This window comes from Triticum urartu, chromosome 2, assembly GCF_003073215.2.
Source record: "Triticum urartu cultivar G1812 chromosome 2, Tu2.1, whole genome shotgun sequence".
Lineage (NCBI taxonomy): Eukaryota > Viridiplantae > Streptophyta > Magnoliopsida > Poales > Poaceae > Triticum > Triticum urartu.
The window spans coordinates 717025983-717041412 of record NC_053023.1 but is presented as its reverse complement, the minus strand read 5'-3'; the positions used below and the strand labels follow the sequence as shown (position 1 = coordinate 717041412).

The 15430-nt window shown below is 44.5% G+C and overlaps 1 pseudogene; it reads left to right on the top strand.

The window, feature by feature from the left end:
• The first annotated feature begins 5065 nt into the window (after window positions 1-5065).
• LOC125538140 lies at window positions 5066-6441 on the top strand (annotated as a pseudogene).
• The last annotated feature ends 8989 nt before the right edge of the window (window positions 6442-15430 follow it).

The following is a 15430-nucleotide window of genomic DNA, read 5'->3' as shown; positions in this document are numbered from 1 at the left end:
ACCCATAGTATGTCCACTTTTGAAGATGATCTTGGACAACAACTGCTGAAAAGGGCAGCCCATGGGAAATTGGCACAATGGCGGTGCAAGCTGGGACAAAATGCAACTGTTGGGAATGTTCCAACCATCATATCTGCCTGAGATTCAGATCCGATTGGTGATAGGATACTTCAGACTCAGCATGTCCGAAAAGAAAGTTTGCAACACAAACCGACGAGATGACGTTGTGAGATTCTCGGGAAATGAACTACGATAGCAAGCTCCAAAACATGAGCTGGTTGTGTTACATACATGTGAGCATGTTGTCCAAGACAAGCATGACCATCTAGTAGTCTTATAATAAAACACTACCGAGTTCAGATTGGAACCATCATTGAAATAACGAAGTCTTGTGCATGTCCGTCTGGGCCCTTCGGGAATAGCATTTAAACTTCGTATCCTTGAACAAATCAATCAGTGGCTTCGTGTGCTAGGGATACATATAGAATGAAGGTTGCAAGTCTCCAAACCATAGAATACTTCGCACATGTGCATGGCTGACTTGGGATGATTCCAGAGGAAGCAAAACTAACTTTCTCGAATTCACGGTGGCAACTTTCACCAAATGCACGTGAATCAGAGGTAGTCACTTCTTTCATCCAAACATATGCTTCATGAACGAAACACGAAGAAATGCTTACACAAGTTTCCAAGACTAGCTTGATGTCCGACAAAATCATGGAGAAGATAAGGATGTTGTCGATGGGTTGTGAAACTCACGCTTCTTCATGCTCATAGCTCCAGTTGAGACATGGCTTGTGCGGAAAGCTTGCTGAAACTGCTCCCAAGTAACATTGGCTATGGGAAAAGTGGCTGTGTAATTCTCCCACCATGCGGCTGTGGGTCCATCCAATTCGTGTGCGGCAAAACGCACCCTCTCAGCATCTGTGCAACCAGCAGTGGTTAGCTCCCTTCCAATCCTACGTAGCCAATCATCCGCAACTATGGGCTCGGTGCTATTGGAAAACACCGGCGGCTGTAACCTCAGAAAGAGGGCTAAGTTGTCAACTGGAGGTGGTGGCGGTGGGTTGTTGTTGTTGTTGTTGTTGTTGCCCTGATTCTGAACTAACAACTGCATCAAGGCATTCTGCTGCTGGATCAACTGAGTGAGCTCCGGTGGGAAAGCAAAACCGGGGTCACATCTCGGAGGCATCTGATGGGTTTTAGAGGAAGAGATTAGAATAGAATGAGGTCTAAGGAGAAAGCACTATCCATATGCACATGAGACAAACACAATCATATCATATCACTCAATCAATCAATCAAGCAAGGGCATACAATCGATCTAACTATTGTTACAGTGCTCGGACTATTCTATATACATGGGAAACACTACTGATCATATGGTGGTCTACTAGAAATTTGGATCGGTGGAAGACTCCATGATATCTGCTCCAGCTTCATCTTCATAATCATCATCACTATCATCGGGGTCGGAGTCGGTGTCATCAATGATGATGTAGTCTTCAGAACGAATTTCCTTGGGTCCGTCGTCTTCTCCTCCTGGCGCGGGGTCTCCCATGAAAACTCCTATCTTCCTTGTCATGTCGTCATTCCTCTCCACAAGTATCATCATTTCCTCTTCATATCCATCGCGTGTAGACTTAAGCTCCTCTTCTAGCTCTGTGATCCTAGTCATCGCCTTCTTCAAATCTATCATGCTTGCACACATCTGGTTCTCCTGGCGACGAATATGATGGTTTAACTCCTGGATGAATGCTGCAATGGACATGTCCTTCCTGGTGCTGATCATCTCCCATTGCTCATCTCGGCGCCCACATATCTGGTAGATAGTGTCCTTAAGCTCCTTGTGGTAAACTTCGCCAATGCGTCCTATGGCGATGTGGGCTGCCATGCTCTTGCCTACACTCCAGGTTGGTGCGTCAAAGGAAAACTCTATGGGTTTAGTGACTGGTGTGAACGTCCTTCCTGGGATTTTAACTTGAATCAACCAACGCTCCTCTTCTGGTAAAGTAGCGGTGTAGGTCCCGGTGAAGCTTGGTATTCCGATGTTCAGGTACCTAGTGACTTCCTTCAAATGTCGTCCAAACGGGGTGTCTTCATCCGGCTGTGTAAACTTGTTCCTTGAGTCCGCCATCCTAAAGAGTAGAAAATGGAGAGGAGTCATAAATGAGTAGAGAAGAGTGACATATGGCTCATCTTAGTGGTCGTGTCCTACATTCAGAGTGTGCTCTGATACCATCTTGTAGCGACCCGACCTCAGACGGTCAAGTCTCTGTGTTCAGTGTCATCCCTGGATCGGTGATGCTGACACACACAGTACTCGAAGGATTTATAACAGAGTAGCAATCACACACTTATTACATCGAATATCTCAAAAGAGAACTTATTACAATAAATATGGCTTAAGGCCATCTAAAAACGATAACATCGGAAAGCTTGGAAGATAAAGTGAGTCCATCAACTCCAATGGCATACCTGAGTGCATGACAAATGACCTACGTCATCTTACTCCTCATCTGAAAAGTCTGCAACATGATATGTTGCAGCCCGAAAACGGGTCAGCACATGGAATATGCTGGCAATATAACACAGTAGAGCGATGAACAGATAAATGCTATCACTACATGCATATTTGGCTGGCGGAGGCTCTATGGTTATAATGTTTTTGCGAATAGCCAATTTTTTCCTACAACAAAGGAATATATTTTATTTAACTAACATGGTAGTTGAAACAACATTGAGAATGGTACCCTCATCTCAATCCCAATTAAAAGTAGTTATCAACCCAACAAATTAATTTAAAGTGATGAGATCCATATGATAATCCAAGAACCAGATACTCAAGTTATCCATAACCGAGGACACGGCTAACCATGATTAGTTTGTACACTCTGTAGAGGTTTGTGCATTTTTCCCCACAAGACTCGATCTCCTCCGTTGGATTTCTCGCACTATATGATGTTTGAGAAATGGATGACCGAGACACAGTTTTTTAGAAGCATTAACTCTAACCCCGGGTAGACCGTACCAACCTACATCCCCTACATCTTCTAGTCTACCACTAGAAGAGGTCATGCAACTTACTCCACTATGCTAGAGCCCATAATAGCTTGTGGCTGCACATGGAAATTTCTAGAATGAATAATCTTATGATCCCTTTGAGCCTGGGTGGCGGACCATAGGAGGATCACACGGTATAACCCCGGGATCTCATAGGACAACACTGGTATAACCCCAGGTGCCCAAACCAACAACCCACCCAGATGTGTATTAAAGTTGCCACCTTAAGTTTAACCATTAATTAGCAATCTCACATCTATCATGGATACACTCAAACCCAATCCACGTCTACGAGCATAGCATGGCAACATAAGCACAGCATAGAAGTAACTCCCGAGGGTTTGATAATAAAACAGGTAATAGGTTCTACCTCATCATCTACTTCCCAATACCCACATGTTAAACTCATCCTAATCATGCAATGTTTGAGGGTTGAAACTAATGCATAAAAGCTAGGTATGAAAAGAGTATGATCAATGTGTTACTTGCCTTGCTGACGATCCGCAAAACCTAGTGACTCGTAGTAGCATGCTTCGCACTCCGGGTGTTCTATCGCAAACAAACAATAGCATACAATCAAGCAAAGATGCATGAGTAAAACTCAAATAAGAAGATCTAACCAGAAAGTTCAACTGAAAAACTCCGGTTTGCAAAAAGAATCAAATCAAACGGAGCAACGAAACTCAAACTGCGAAAGAAGCAAAATCCGATTACTAATCTAGACTAAAGTCAAATTTTACTGTGTCAAAAATCTTGTTCAAGTTCGTTAAACAGAAAGAGGGCTTCGAGACGAAGATCTAGACGCTTGTTTCACCTGATTTGGATAAACGAGCGAAAAGATAAACTAAAACGAAGATCAGGGCAGAAATCGTGATAAAAAATAATCGTGAAAAACCCTGGAAAAAGAAAAAACTGACAAACAGGCTAACGGACAAACGTTCGCTGTCTGCGGCTAACGGACGAACAACGTTCGTTAAAACAAACGTACGGACGAATGTCCGCTAAAAAAGTAAACCGACGGAAAACCGGACGAACCAATCTAAAAAAACGAGATCTAGAAAAACCGAACGGTTTTTCTGAGAAAACCGACGAACGGCGGCGACGGCGGCGGCTACCTCCGGCGAGGTCGGTGGCGGCGGCGGCGCGGCTCCGACGGGACGGCGGGGCGGCGGCGCGGGAGGCGGGCAGCGGCGCGCGACGCTGGCGACGGCGAGCAGGCGCGGCGCGGCTTGGGCTGTCGGGGTCGCGGGCCTCGACTTTTAAAGCCGGCCGGGCCAAGTGTCCTGGCCGGACACCGCCCGGTAAGTCGGTTACCTTTTTTTATAAAATCCTGGCGCAGAAAAACTAACGAAAGAAATACTAAACGGACTCTAAAAATCCCAAAATAAATTTTCACGGTCCTCTAAAAATATTCCGGACAAAGTGAACATTTATTTGGGACTCTAATGCAATTTTGAAAAACGCGTATTTTTCTTAATTCAAATAAAATAGCGATAAAATCCAAATAAAACTCATTATTTGATTTTAGTATTTTTCCTCCAATATTTCATTTATTTTGAGAAGTCATATTATCTCCTCTCATATATTTTTAAGTTGAAATATTTTCGGAGAGAAAAATTATTAAAACCAAAATGATCCTTGTTTCGATATTTGACAAAATTCAAATATGAAAACGGTGAAATCCCCAACTCTCTCCGTGGGTCCTTGAGTTGCTTAGAATTTCCAGGATCGCAACACGAAATGCAATAAAATATGATATGCATGAATGACCTATGTATAACATTCCAAATTGGAAATTTGGGATGTTACACCTCTAGAGCATATTTTCTTTAATTCAGACACAGATTTTGCGGGGGACAGAGATGATAGAAAATCCACGTCAGGATACGTGCTCAGTCTCGTTGGAGGGGCTATTTCGTGAAAAAACTCCAAATAATCAATAGTTGCATCGTCCGTGATGTATGCAGAATTTATAGCATGTTTTGAGACCACGGGGCAGGCGATGTGGTTAAAGAAATTTATACCCGACTTGGAAGTCGTTGATTGTATTGAAAAACCACTAAAGATGTACCGTGACAACCAGCCCGCAGTATTTTATGCTTACAACAACAAGTCGAGTAATGCTGCCAAAACAATAGAGATTAAAGTATTATTTTTGAAAGATAAAATCCAGGATCACACTATAAGTCTCGAGCATATAAGGACAAAGGATATGCTTGCGGATCCGCTTACGAAAGGCTTACCACCCAATGTGTGCGAGGAACACTAAGCCGGCAGGGAAAGCATATGACTTCTGGACCATGAGAGGCCCAAAAGGAACATAATTTATTTCAAAATAGAGAGGAATGTTGTAGCTGTATGATTCTATCGGCAATTGAGCTGTGACGATGAAACATGTTGCATGTATTGATCTGTGATAAAACGAGTAAAGTAAAATGTATATGGTTAAAAGTAAAGTTGAGATCAAGGAGGAGAATGTTAGGTTGATCTCCTCCCGTGTGGGCCCAACGGCCCACCGGACCCTTAGATCCGCGCCTACCCACTATGATTGACGGCCCCCTGTCATGTTGGGCTATATAAAGAGGTGGGGGCCGGGGCACACACTACGAGGTTCGTCATGCAGCCACCAACCCCACCGACAAAACCTAACAATCTAGGTTAGCCCTGCAGTGACGGGAAGCTCCGCCGCCACTGCCCACTCACCACCACCACCGTCGCCCTCCATCACGGCCACCAGCTCGAGCTCATCGAGCTAAGGAGAAGGTAGGCTACTGTCAATCTCTAACCTACCCGATCCATCGGATCTATCACAGGTGTTTTCTGGTATCCTGAGATCCGATGTCATCTACACAAATTATGGGTTCTCATCCGCGAGTTTTGGATGCTGGATATAGCAATTTTCTTGGTGTTACAAACCCATACCTGGATGAACGCAATTGTGAGAGAAATGTAGCTGGCGTAAATTCCAAGTTATCAGCACACATGAGATGTTTGGAGCGGTTTAGCCGGGCACCGAGGCTAGATGTTGGACAGAGGTTCTCCTGTGAATGTTGCAAAGAGAGGAAAGAGTCTCTAAAGCAAATGTCCATTCCCCAGTAGTGTCCTGCTCTCCTGTGAAGAGATTTGAGCATCCGTCAGTTAAGCAGATGTCAAGGAAGGTTGATCGCTCTCTGAAGTTTCTGAGTTGCCTTACAATTCAACATATTTGTCGAGTGGTAAACTAGATGCTGGCTATTAGGTGACATATCTCAGTTTTAATAATCACTGGTGCAGATGTGATGATGCAAGGTAACCAGAGTTGGGGGGTATACTCTCAGAACTTCCCAGGCTTATATGCTCTTCTACGTCTAGAAGATGCTTTACTACAAAGGCTTGTGAAGCTATCAAACAACAAGCTTGGTGGTGTGATCGATTTGGCCCAATATGTGTGGAATTCCGAAAAAGGGTTTTCCCCCGCTTTGTATTACACCACCAAAGCGATCCGGCGGGCATCTTAGTCGCGAGGCTTTTTCGTTTTGTCGATCCGTCGTTGTCGGCATTTGTTTCTTTTGTCTTTCTCTTTCGGTTCTTTTTGGGTGTGTCTGTGCTGCTTCCGCCCCAGCACCTATCGTTGGTTGTATTGATGGTTGCTTTGTAATACAAAATGGGGAAAACCCTTTTTCGGATGAGAGGGGTGTCTAATTAAGCACCTAACCTCTATATATAAGTGCCGGTGCTTGAAAAAAATTGATTTATTTCTCTAAGAACCCTGTGCCAGAGCCGGGGTTTGGGTGGGTTTTCAACACCCCTCCGATGATTTTCGCGTCGAAGAATGACACATTTGGTCTATGTGGATTTGACGGTGTTCGTGATCTTCGGCCGAGGTTCTCTCGTTAGTGGTTACTTTGTGATGTTGTAGTATGAGGGTTGGTGGTCTTTGTGTGTTGGGTCTGATTGTAGGGCTGATTATGCGTTTCTGGGATTGCATGCTCTGTAAGTAGTCCGCATGTGGTTGATTTGTATCGGTTCTCGTCTAATTTTTTGTTAATTAACTTGACAATCTTCTTCTTCTTAATTAATTGACGAGGGGAAAAAGGCGTTGCAAGCCGTGAGATGAAATGTGAAAAAAAAAAGGCACCACGGCCAGTGACAACAGAACCATGTAGAGTTCCTAACGTTGTAGAGCCAGAAACCTTCACTGAGATGTAGCCAGATGGCTCCGCGGATGTTCATTCTGTGAAGAAATTAGCCTGGCAGATGTTAGCGCCAGCAAGAGCGATAAGGCTCCGCGGCACGAGCCGGCACGCAGCGGGAGCGTGCTCGCATGGCTACAGCGCGTGGCGTCACGGTGCCGACACACCCCGCCCTACGTGCACTCACGCCGATGTGCTTCCGTACTTTTAAACATCAGCACAGGGATTAATAAAGATACTAAAATAGCCGTAGCCTACATCGCCGTTCTCCTACAGGTGCAAATGGAATCCTTCGTCGTTTGGCGTGTTGTCTCTGTTTCTACACTAACTGAACAAAGTACACCAGTTCAGAACACAAGAAAAACTAAAATCTGACAAAACAAAAACTACATTAAAGTAAGTCGTTGTTTCTATCTCTATCTTTTGCATCCCGATTTTTCTCAAAAACCTCCAGTGATTAACCTGCAGAAGACCAAACATTACGCAAACTAGACTAACTATATAGGTTTTCAAAAGCCGGTAACCGGCTTCAAAAAAAAACGGTGACATATCAGAACGATCGACCAATGAATGCACTTCATTTGACCCCCTTGCTAATCAGGTTGCCGAATCGCTGATTCTTTGCCATACTCTTTGGAAAGAAGAATGGTACTCCCTTAGGTTTCCTCTTATTTTGGGCTAAAGTTTTATCTATAGTTTTAACTAATAAATATAAACTATATTTCATAAATATTATACCGTCAGATAGCTCTTTCAAATGCAAATACAACAGTGTACTTTTTATAACTTACATTTTATATTTTATTAGTTATATGGATGGTCAAAGTCTGAAATACGAGGGTCCCCATAAATCCGGATGGAGCTAGTAGCACATAAAAATAAGTGACTTTATGGGGTTAACGTTCTTGTATTGTACCCACACAAAACAATGTTGTTGCGCTGCAAAAATAATTGTTCTCATGACTGGATATGGATCCGTTAGTTGACACCATCTTTAAATATATGTGTGTATGTTGTATCATTTGCATTGTTAGCGAGGTTTGTTAGCAACAAGAATACTCATTCAGACTAGTTCGCATATAAGTGACCTGCATTTTGGATATATCGTAAGTTTGTTTTTCAAAATATTGAATGCCTGTACTCCCTCCATTCCGTTTTATAGTGCGTATAAGTTTTTGACAAAAATTCCACAATGTAGTGCGTATCTCCTTTCTCGAGCGATTTTGGACGAAAATGCCCCCCCACCTAATCGAACAGCCAGCGCCCCACCCAGCCCACCGCATCGCTCGCCTCTCTCTCTCTCTCCCTTATCTCTTTCTTCTCGCTGCTTTCCCCACCTCCCTCCCCACCTCGCTGATCCCCACCGATCTCCCTTCTTCCTCGCTGATCCCCATCGATCCCCACCTCCCTTGCTGATCCCCAACTCCCACAACGCTTCCTCTCCTTCTCTCATCGATCTTCTCCGCTTCACATCAGTAGCCGTCCAACAGATCTGGGCCGAGAGGTGTGGCGGAGGCGGCGGTCTTCATGGGCGGAGGAGTTGAGGGAGAGGTGAGGAGGAAGGTCCTGGCTCTGTTGAAGGAGGCAAAGGTGGCAATACAGCAAATTGAGCTGTTGCTAGGCAAGACGCCCAAGCTGGACGGACGAGTTGCTCAACGATTTGGCAAGCGGCAGCGGGAATTCGAAGACACCGAGGGGGAAGAAGAGGAGGAGGTCCCTGGCGAGGGCTACGCTGGAGACTGGCTAGATGCCCTCAGTAAGGAGGACCTGCTGGAGTACGTCAACGGATTTGATGTCAGCCACACCAACCAAGGTTCGCTTGTGACCCAGGATGCCGATGTCGGCGTCTGTGTAGAAGATGCCTCACCCATGCCGCTCAGTTTCATTCAACAAGGTGTGCATGTCCTTGGGGGCTGCCCAAGTACAGGAACAGGATGCATGTACGGGAACAAGCTCAGTTGTTGCCCAAGTAATGGCGTGCATGTCCTTAGTACATCGAGCTTGCCCATCTTGGCCGGAAAAGAAGTGTCAACCGAGGATGCTGAGACCCAGGACGGCAAAGAGGTGTTGCCCGAGGACACCGAGACCGACGGCGTCGGAGAGTTGCTGCCCAAGGACGCCGAGACAGACGGTGTCGGAGAGTTGCTGCCCGAGGGCGCCGAGACCAACGGCGGAGACGTGTTACCTGTGGACGCTGAGGCCGACGATGACTTAGAGTTGCTGCCCGGGGATGCCGAGAGTGACGACCGTGAGGAGGTGTTGCCCGAGGACGCTGAGACCGGCGACGGCGTAGATGTGGTGCCTGAGGATGCCCAGAGTGACGACGGCGTAGAGGTGTCGCCCGAGGACGCCGAGACCGACGACGGTGAAGAGGTGCCGCCCGAGGATGCCGAGACCGATGTATTATTTGTGCCTGACTCCATGCCCGCTCACGGAGGCGACTCGCTCGATGAACGAACAATGGAGGTAAGGGATAGTATGCTCAGGTTATTAATTCCTGGTTATCTGATGTGAGTGTGTTCACCTCAAATTTGGTTGCATGCATGGACATGGTGATATGATGTGATGAGTATTTTGTTTGAAAATTTGGTGTTGTGTAGTTTCTCAAGTGAATATAGATAGTGTCCTCAGTAGCACGAATTGTCCTATGATGTGTATTTTTCTTATTGTCAAATGAATGCTGATAAACAGATTTCATTCACTTGCTTGCATGGACCATGACCAGAACAAATTACTCATTTTTGCTTGGTGGTTAGCTCAGTTTCATGCATGGTAATTATCATTGATCAACTAAACAAAAAACACGTCCATAATACATTGATTAATATGTCCAGATTACATTGATCATTTGAACCCAAAATATGCCCAGATTGCTAGTATGATCAAGTGAACCCAAAATATGTCCAGATTCATTGATCATTTCTTGCCAAAATATGTCCAGACTACATTGATCCATTGAACCCAAACTATGTCCAGATTGCAAACAGCTGCATGCATAGACAATGACCATGTCTAGATGGTGGCATTTAGGAACTCAATCGCGGCATTTACAATTGCTGGATCACATGGTAACCTAGGAGGGAGAAGACCAGCTCCTGCTAGAGCCATCTTTCTCATGTGTGGAACCTTGTAGTGTTGGCTGCCATTAAGTTTGAGTATCTCCCGCATACAGGACTGCAAAGTGAGGAAGATGCGGTTGCTCCTCTCAGGGGGGTACTCTCCATATGCTTGGAGCACCTTGGCAACAATGTCATCTAGTGAACCTGGGAACAACTTCTGAAATAAAGCTTGTAGGGCTGCAAAAAAACCTAGGTCCAATATGTTCAGATCGGGAGAATTTGGTGGTTGGCACATCAACGTAATGTTCCATCCATCTGCCATTGCGGCTGCACAAAACATAGGATCATTGACGGGAATATGAGTTTTGGCGTTGTCCTGTTGTATGATTATAGGATAACCGCGTTCCGAAGCAGGCCACTTCTCCTTAATGGCAGGCAGAAGTTTGTTCACCATGTAATCTTGGCTAACTTTCCTTGTCACCGCCGGCAATACCTTAGTAACAATTGTTCCCGCATCGCGGTTCTTGCTATCCCTCTTAGCCTCCTCTAGGAATGTAAAAGGCCATATGCCAATCTTGCCATCAAATGTCATGTTGCCATCATCATCATATCGAGGCCTCGCCACCGCAGCAAGGAACATCACTTTTTCAATGTAATTCTTGTTTTGTGTGGTACGCTTCGGATCTTCCTCATTGAGACCCAAATAGAATTTTTGATTCTTCCGAGTGCGATAGAACCACTTCTCATCTATGTGGATGACATTGTACATTCCATCAAATGTTGGCTGTTGTGGGATGCTTAGTGGCTGAAACATAGACAAACAAAACTTAACCCTAGCCCTCTTGTTTTCTTCTGTCAATGTTGATTTGATGGCATTAGAATGCCGCCTGAGTCTGCCCTCCTTCAAACGCCTGAATAAGGTAGTCTTTGCCATGTTCAACTCATTAGCAAGATCTTGGAGACTTGTTCTTTTTCTTAGATCAATATCCTTTATAGCATCTTCATTGAAAGCAATCCTCTTGCGGCCACAATTCTGGGTCCTCTTGCTCAAGACTCCCTTGAATCCACCAGCCTTCTTTCCCTCCAGCCATCTCAGTTGTATAGTTCGCAAAGGAATGTTTGTTTCTTCGGCAATAGCTTTAGTAATTCCATGATTCAGTTTACCCAAAGAAGACCTCTCCAAGATCATGGCAAATAGATTTTGCTTTTCTTCATCTTTGTACTGCCTTCTCTTTTTCTTGCCTTCATTTGCAAATAAGTGGCATCATACATTTATTACATTGCTAACTATATGAACAATCATGCAGGAACCAGTACATGTATGCATGAAGCAGTACGAGCATGCATGATCCAGTATACATGACCACTATAAGCATGCATGAACCAGTATCCATGAACCAGCACACATGCATGCATGAACCAGTACATGCATGAATGATCCAGAATCCATGAAGCAGTACGCATGTATGCGATCAGTGCAAGCATGCATGATCCACAATGCATAGCACACATGTATGCATGAACCAGTACAAGCATGCATACCAGCTGGAGCTGGATGTCCCTCGTCGTTTCCTTCAACATTTTCAGCATCAACTCCGGCGTCGACTACATCAAGTTCAACATTCAAGTCAATGCCAAGCATGCCATGTCCGTCGTCGTCGCCGCCGCTGCCGCCGCCGGACTCCACATTCAAGTCAATGCCAGTATCGACATGAACGGAAGGTTGGCCGAGGCCGGCGTCACCGAGTGGAGGTTGGCTAGCCTGCCACCTAACAGTTGGTGATCTTCCAGTGAGTCCCAACCTCGTTCGTCCGCGTCCGCTCTGGCCATGACCGCGTCCACGGCTGGCGTCTCTGCGTCCACGGCCGGCATCTCCACGGCCGGCGCCTCCGCATCCACGGCCGGCGCCTCCGCGGCCGGCGCCTACGCGTCCACGGCTGGCGTCTCTGCGGCCGGCGCCTCCGCGTCCACGGCCATGACCGCGTCCAGGGCCAGGCTCAGCTTCAGCATACACATGCTCGTGAGGTTCGTCCTCTGGCAAAATAAATCAACAAACCAAGGTGGTGAGCAAATGATCAGCAAGAAGACGAGAGCACCAACAAAAATATGAACCTCGGCAGGGAGAGAGGACGTACCTTCATCCGAGACAATCAGCTCCAGATCGTAGTCTAGCTCTCCGGCAAGACCGCCGTAGTCTTCTTGGACATCTTCCCAGTTGATCTGGTTGTTTAAATCTAACTGTGCCATTGCAGGGTGAAGAACTAGAGAGAAATGAGATGCAGAGAGAAAAATGGTGTACTAGTACACTCTTGGTCCCGTCCTAGAGAGCTGATTCAAATTTGAAAAGGCTGAGCGGGCGTGGGTGGGGCTGGCCACGCAGACGTGGACGTGGGAATGCGCTGAACTTTCCCTCCAATTTCTCTCCGTGGCGGGATTACACGTGGCTGAGGTGATGTGCACATGGGGCTGGACAGAGTTAGTGGAGGGGTATATTAGACCAAAGTACATGTGCCAGCTCACTCATTGGTATTGCCGCTGGAAACTATACGCACTATAAAACGGAATGGAGGGAGTATCATTTTAAGATTGATTTAGCCTGGATGAGAAATCTGTGAAGTTGTATCGTGTTGATGCAACAATGAATCAATAAAATTGCCTTTGTAGAGAATATATTATTTAAGATACTTATATCAATATCTAGGGTTATATTTTTTCCAAGGTTTATGCTAGTTTAGTAGAAACATGTGATCTTAGTTCTATTTGAACAGAACTACATACATCATATTTTGGGAACCGAAGGGAGTTAGAATCTGGCAACAGACGGCCAATCCTGTCTGACATAGAGTCAAGCAAGTATTAAACCGACACCTAGATAGGGGTATTATTTTTTTTACAGGGAGACCGAGAAGATTAAATAATCATGCATTCATGCTAGTTGAACCCATCGAGAGAGGAAGCGAGAGGACAAGCTTGTACTAGACATGAGATGTGAAGTAGGCACAAAAACCAACCATCGAAAGCTTAACGTATAAGCTAACTGTAGATATTTGGGAAACCAACTGTTGGAGTGGTACATATGATTATTACTTCTGTAATTCATGGTTCATCTAATATTGTTGATATTGTGTATATATAAAACAAAATAGAGTTTGATTTGGTTCAAGTGTGTGTTACCCCCATAGAGGCCGGCTAAGCTAGTATCAACCACTGGCGGTACACAACAAAAAAGTGTGTACAGGATTGGAGAACAGTAAACTTCCTAACAGACCCTTTTCGGCTGATCAAACAACGAACCATGAGAAATAGTTGGTTGAGCCATGGTTCAGCTGCACCATGACTATCTGCCTATTATTCATCGAACATACAAGCTAGTTCTTTTTTTTCTAATGCAAAGCTCAACTCACAGACATAACATAAAATAGTTCAAATTTAAGAAGATTCATTTCGTTTACATTGTACTTGTTTGTATCTTTTATTTGCATGCATATTTTCAAGAACGAATGATATATTTTATGCATTGTGAGAAAAAATAATCATCCTCTAAAAAGCGATACTTTGCATGTGGCATGGATTTTATGGGGAACATAATCTGCATCTACGCTCTCAAAACATAGAACTGCTGGTTCAGCAAATCCTCTCACCCCAAGCGATCTACATCAAGATACAACTTATGTACAACACAAAGTCTAACAGTATATCCCGGCAGAAATACTCTAACGGTTTCTGCTGATGCCGTACGACAGAACCTCTAATAGGATCGGTAGACTACCAGCCTCTCAAGGGTATATCATGTCGGTCTGTCAGACCGTGCATGGTAACTGATGAATAATTAGGTTCAAGAAAACATAACTAATAATTTTTAGGGGAGAATAATGTAAAGCCCTTCGGTTTGTTTTCATGGTTGGAGCATATATAGTGGTTGAGGGCAAGTCCAATAATTAATAATCCGTTTTTATGAGTTCCACGTGTCATCTGAAGAAGATAAGAAATATATCATAAAATAGATTTGTTCTTAGTACTATATCTAGCAATTAATGTTCACATACTCCTAAAAATATAAAAAACATGTGATAAAGATAAAACCTTGGAGATGATGTCGTTATTATTAAGAAATCAACTATTAACTAAAAGAAATCAAACTTTTTGTCGTTTCTCTGCTCATAATACTCATACATCATCTAGATGTCATCATTGTATGTGCCCTAAGAAAACCTCATTTTCATAAGCCTCCACGTCATATAGAGATGACAAGAAAAAACATGATAGACAATGATTTATTTCTTAGTGTAACCAGTAGCAGTTAATACTTTGCATGGGTGCAATATTTGTGGTCATCAAGATTGAAATATAAAATATGTGACTGAGAGATGACAACTAGTACAATGGAGAAACAACGTCATCTCTTAAGTGATAAAAGATCCTCTCTTCTTTTTTGTGGGTCAAGATCCTTAACTAAGAGGATTTTGTAGCTATCCCTTTCCCATTCTATCTCTTCCAACTGATAAAAAATCATATACGGATTCCAAATCTATTTTATTATTAAAATAGAACATGATATCTATAATTCAATTCTTTTACTAGGTGTGTTCTCGTGCATTGTCGGGGGGGGGGGGGGGGGGGGGGGGGGGGGGGGGGGGGGTATTTATTACCACAATAAGATGACCGCTATGAGACAAAACTTGATTCTAAATAAATAGAAAAATAAAATTATCTTTTGGTCCTATAGCATATTTTTTTGTCATTTATTAAACTGGCAAAATAGATATGTGCCCGTAATTGATCTGCTTTTTTTATATCTCTCAAACACATTTCGATAGATCGTTTTTCCTCTAGTCCTGGCGGCTGGAACCCTAGCCGCCGCCAGGAGGCCAATCTTCTAGCGCCGTCCTCCGACGGCTCCCCTCCGCCGACGACCTCGGTCGTCGGTGGTGAGGGGGGTCGCGTGGATCCACGCGTGTGGATCGTTTTACTCTCCATAGTCTAGGTTTTTATGTTGTTCATCATCTTGACTTTGGTGGCGACAATGACGACGCTGAATAAAGATTCTTTGGATCCATCTTGACGAGGCCTTCGGTCCTATGGTTGGGGTGAATTTGGAAACCAGTCTGTTCAAGCAAGGATGGTGTGGCGGCGGCG